Genomic DNA, 6,000 nt, shown 5'->3' on the forward strand with positions numbered 1-6,000 from the left:
CAGCGTCTATTCTATTAGATTGGGGGGTCTCCCAACTGCCACCCCCCGCAGCGGGACAATGCCTGCCGCGGGTGGGACAGCGGTACAGGACCTGAAAATCGGGACTGTCCCGCTGTAATCGTGACAGTTGGGAGGTATGCAGTTCCACAACAGCTGGAGGGCCATGAGTTTGACACCACTGCCATAATGCATATTACATATTATGCCACAGAGTTATGCCCCTGACACCATTTTGTCTCACACACAAAAATGCACCTTACAATTTATGTCCCACAGTAAGGCTTCTAATTACTTTTAAATTACATATAATGCTCTCTGTGGTGCCACTTATGCATATAATGCCCCCAGTGGTTCCGCTAATACATATAATGCCCCCTGTGGTGCCGATTACATATAATGCCCTCTGTAGTAATGCTTATAGTTCTGCCTCTGCATAATTTGACCAGTTGCAGCTGGGTACTGTGGCAGCCCTGGGACTTCCTAACTCGCATCGTTTGTTTATGAAGTGGAGGTGGAACTGCTGGGGCTGGCGAGTGTGATGCCCGCGGTCCCTCCCCGTAATGCTTTTAAGCTGTGCAGGCAGTTCTCTTGAGTGCGGGGGCGGGTCACGTGTCATTATGATGTCATGTGGTGTGGCTCACACTGGGCTCGCAATGCATCTCTAGACTGCATTGTGTAAGGGCCAGGGAAGGATTTCTGGGACCCAACCATTGTACCCGCAGGACCCAAGTTGACTAGTGGTAAATCCTGACCTGTTAATATGGTTTACGTGTATATGAATATTCAAGATGCGTATTAGAAGTGAGACACATTTGTAAAAATATAAAGTGAACTAAATCACAAAAGATAATTATTTAACAGATTCCAAAATCCTGCAATAATAATATGCTATGCCAGCAGCTTGATATTCCAGAGTCATTTTCATTATGTGGAACTCATGGACTATGGGGTTTATTCTAGTTCATTCTTTCTGACAAAATCCTTCTTACATGGACAAAACCATGTGCACTGCAGGGGGGCAGATGTAACATGTGCAGAGAGAATTAGATTTGGGTGAGTTATTTTGTTTCTGTGCAGGGAAAATACTGACTGCATGAGTTTACACTGCAATATAGCTCTCACTTTGAAGTAAAACCCCACCCAAATCTAATTCTCTCTGCACAAGTTACATCTGCCCCACCCGCAGTGCACATGGTTTTGTCCATCTAAAAAGGATTTTGTCAGAAAGAATGAACTAGAATAACCCCCTATGTCTGTCCTGCAAAAAAAAAATATTAATCAGATATCATATATTTAATAGTTGTGCTGGAAATTACTATAGTCAATTACAGTATAAAGTGTCCACAATATCTAATTTGACAGTCAACAGGTAGACAACAAATGGTCGACATGAACAAGATCGACAGACAAATGGTCAACATAAGCAAAATATTGACATGGAAATGGTCGATATATGAAATGGTTGACAAGGGTTTTTCATGTTTTTTTGGAGTTAATATATCATAGTTGCCTACCCTCCTGCATTCTGCAGGAGACTCCCTGATATAGCAGCAATCTCCCTCTCTCCCTCATTAGTCTAGCAATCTCTCTCATGTCACCTAGCCCACATTACACTGTTACATTTTGGGGGGAAAAAGGAATGAGAGACAGATACATTTACAATGAACCATCAGCACCATTTCCCAGCACTTTACCAAGTACAGTAGCTCTTACTAATGGCTTTGGGGCTCATCTACATTTGTACTAAAGTCATTTTAAAAGATTGCTCTCAGATGTAGCAGTACACACCCACGCTTCTAGGTGCCACATTCACAACCGATTTTCACAATCTCTCCATATATGGAGCTAGACACGCCCTTTGGGTGGAGCATGACACGCCCCCTCAATGGGGCGCTGTGCAAAATTCTGCTACCAACTATAATCTTCCTGAAATGATTTTGCAAAAGTAGGCAAGTATGTAATAAAAAGATCATGTGGACCCCATATTAGTGTACCACTTCACTCGGCACTCTTACCGTTCCCAGAGTTCAGGTGGATGGTTAAGTATAAAAAGGCCAAAAGAGATTCCAAAAAAAATAATAATAATTGTTGACTTTTCATGTGATTATTGACATATCAATCTGTTGTTCGTTCCGAGGTTTTGTCTATGTTGACATTGTGCATCTTGACCTTTTGGTGTCGACCTATTGACCGGATACCAACAATGTTATAACATTAAGTATACCATGGTTGCACTGTGAATATTATTATTAGTAGTAGTATATAAATGACTTCACAAATGATAAGAGGAATGATCTGTTCCTGGTAAGTAGAATATTCCTCATTTACAGCCACTCTTGCATTTTAGATATTTTGCCATTTAATATATTGTATACATTTCCTATTTAATAACTGGCATCACTAGTAAACAATCGCAAACATGGACATAATAACAGAGGTTCTGCTTCATTACAATAGTGTAAACTTGGAACGGGGGGGCTATACATCTACTACCATAAGGCAGCTTTAAATATGTAAATATCCCAGGGTTCTGGATGAGACGTCATCGCTTTAATTTACTTCGGGGAAGGGAAATCAAGGAGTTACTGCTGACATCACAGGGACTATTTTGTCCTTTTGGAATCAGCGTAGGGATTTCACATGATCTACTAGAAGTAAATATACCACACTCCGGTGAGAAGAGCAAATGCTAAAAATAAAGGGCACTGTAGCAACAGCTTTCTTATTGGCTGAACTGGGGCCTGAGTCGACAGTGCATTGGAGGGGAGGGTTTACCAATCACAACTCTAGTTGTGTAATGCGTCAGCCCTACGCAAATTATCACGTAGATTCTGTGCGCAAAGAGTAACGGGAGTTGTAGTGTTTTTGAGGTGTTGGCGTGGTAGGGACTAGATCTCCTTCGCCGGAAACCTCGTCCGACGTCAGACTCTGGGCAGAGTTGGGGGCAGAGCAAAGCGGCCCCGGGACGTTTGAATGTATGTATATGTATAGCAGTGATGGACAAGTGCTGACCGAACTCCTACAGTGAACATCTATGCTGTATATTTGGCAGCGTGGTACTGTACCTGATTGGCATAAGGTTTCTATGTGTGCCCAGGGAGGGAGGCCGGTCGCGGAGCTGCCAAGTGTTCCTAGGGAAGACGTGTGGGTTAGGTAGCTGGTATAGCGGGGACTATGTAAAAACCGGACTGGACTAGACTCCGGACCGCCGGACAGGACATCAAAATCTGCAGTCCGGAGCTTATAGGGTCCGGTCCGGGGGATGTCCTGTTCGGGGGGTGTCTTGTCCGGGGGGGTCCCTGTGATAGCTATTATCAGGGACAATGGGAAGGGGAGATTACAGGGTATGGGTGAAAGCCGGACCAGGACAAAACCCCCGGACCGCTGGACCAGACATCAAACTGTGCATTTTGGAGCTTGTAGAGTCCGGCCCGGGGGGTGTCCTGTCCGGGGGGGGCTGCCTGTCACACCTGTCACCAGGGAGAGGAGGAGGGCTAGAATAAAGTCTCCCTGAATGGTCCGGGCATGTAGCAAAAACCGGACGGTCCGGACCACACGGGGAGGCTGTAATATCCCCTCCCCCATGTCCCTGGTGATAGCTATCACAGGGACCCCCTCGGACAAGACACCCCCCGGACCGGACCCTATAAACTCCGGACTGCAGATTTTGATGTCTTGTCCGGAGTCTAGTTTAGTCCGGTCCGGTTTTTACATAGTCCCCCTTATACCAGCTCTGGGATGTCTAATAGGCCTATATGACGGCAGTCCGGCATACCTCTCAACTGTCAATTTTGGAACTGTTCCCTTAGGGCCGGGAGTGTCCCGTGGTAGGGTGCAGTTGGGAGTCCCCCCTGGCTGCTTCTGCTGGACAGAGGGGAATAAATAAACGCTATGCTCACAGGGTTTGGGGCATTGCCAGCTGCTTACAAAACGCTGGGCATGCCCCCATAGTGATGAAAAATGGGGGCATGGCTTGTAGCCGCAGCATCCCAGGCACCGGGGTCATAATTTTAAAAGGTATGGCACTGATCAAGGGTATACCCCTCCTCCCCCAATGCCAGCACTGAGCAGGAGTATACCCCCCCCCCCAATGCCAGCCCTGAGCAGGGTTACACCCCCCTCCATGCCAGCCCTGAGCAGGGTTATTACCCCCCATGCCAGCTCTGAACCGTGCTTTTATACAACCCCTGCTATGCCAGCACTGAGCAGGGCTTTACACTCCCACCCCATGCCAGCACTGTGCACAGTTAATATCACCCATGGGGGGGGGGGGGGGCTTGCTGTGCCTGTGTTTTACATTTTTCTTTTGTTACTAAAGTGACGTTTGATAGAATAATAAAAGCAACTCCCATTCATTGCTTTCTTGGCTTCTCTGTCTATTAAATATTAGGATAATTATCCATTACTCATTAGTGCATACAATATAATTGTCTTTCATCTCACCGACTGGGACCATAACCCCACTAAAACCTAGCCAGGATCCAAATCGAAATGGTCTGTCTTGTGTTACTGAGAAAGCAACCCAAATCACATATGTATGACATACGATCCGATGCGCGGTCTCATGTGTGTTGAAGGTTGGACGGGCAGAACATAAGCTGAGTCGGAATCAGACTCATCAGCAGTACATTGCTGGTGCTTTTTAGCACCTGCAGTGTATTGACTATGATTTCACTTGACTTCCAGGGAGTTGTTTTACAGGGATGCAGTTAAAATCCCGGCGTTCAGAATCCCGACGCCGGAATCCCGACCGCCGAAATACCGACACATACCGACACATTCTCCCTCCTGGGGTGTCCACGACACCCCTGGAGGGAGAATAAATTAGCGAGCCCGCAAGGGGGGGCGATCCACGTCCCCCCCCTTGTCGGCATTTCGGCTGTCGGGATTCCGGCATCGGGATTCTGAACGCCGGGATCCCGACCGCCGGGATTCAATACTGAATCCGTTTTACATACGATAAATCGTGTTCAATATAAAATACTTCTACTTGCATATAAAGCTATTAACCATACTACACCAACGTATATCTCTTTACTTATCACAAAATATCTTCCATCTTGACCACTCCGCTCTGCACAAGATCTGCGTCTCTCTTCTGCACGGATCACTAGCTCCCATTCACTATTACAGGACTTTCATCAGGCTGCTCCCAACCTATGGAATGCCCTTCCACGCACAATAAGACTCTCCACTAGTCTCCAAACTTTCAAGCGTTCCCTGAAAACTCACCTCTTCAGGCAAGCCTATCATATTTACGCTCTACACCTGGGGTAGCCAACCCTAGTCCTCGAGAGCTACCAACAGTGCATGTTTTGCAGGTCTCCTCACAGAATCACAAGTGAGCTAATTAGCTCCATCTGTGTATCTTTTAAAATGTGCAAGAAAAAGATATCCAAGAGGGATATCAAGAAGTCTCCCGGGTGGGGCACAGCCTTCTGGTTTAACAGTAATATCACAGTTAAAACTGAATTTTAATATTTAAAAGAGGTGGTCTGTTTTTAGTCAGACCTAGACAGCGTAGGACAAAGACACAACAACATCAAACATATATTAAATTCCCACTGACTTTTAAGGTGTGGGAAACAATTAATTCATTGATTGTTAGAAAGCAGTGAAAATATCAGCTTTCCTGTCTGAGAATTCCTCTGAGTATGAAGTAGATTATTTAATAAAGCCTGTGAGGGTTAATGAAACAACTTCATACTAATAATTCAGACAACTTGCCTCAAAGTTTTTGTATGACAGTATGATATATTTCTCCGATTGAGAAAGCAAGACGTGAAACGTACGTCTCGGAGCAGAGGTTCCCGCTGTGCACGAGCGGGCACCTTCCTACCCCACTTGCCTCCTCCACTACTAACATCGTGATCCCGACAGTGTTATACCGGCAATTGAAATCCTACACCAGCAGCTGTTTTTTCTTCCCCTCCCTTACAAACGGCTTTTGCAGACTTGCAGCCTCACTCTGCGCAAGAGTGATCAGAGCACCCGGTGCTG

The sequence above is a fragment of the Crinia signifera genome, chromosome 8 (genome assembly GCF_055691185.1).
Source record: "Crinia signifera chromosome 8, ASM5569118v1, whole genome shotgun sequence".
Lineage (NCBI taxonomy): Eukaryota > Metazoa > Chordata > Amphibia > Anura > Myobatrachidae > Crinia > Crinia signifera.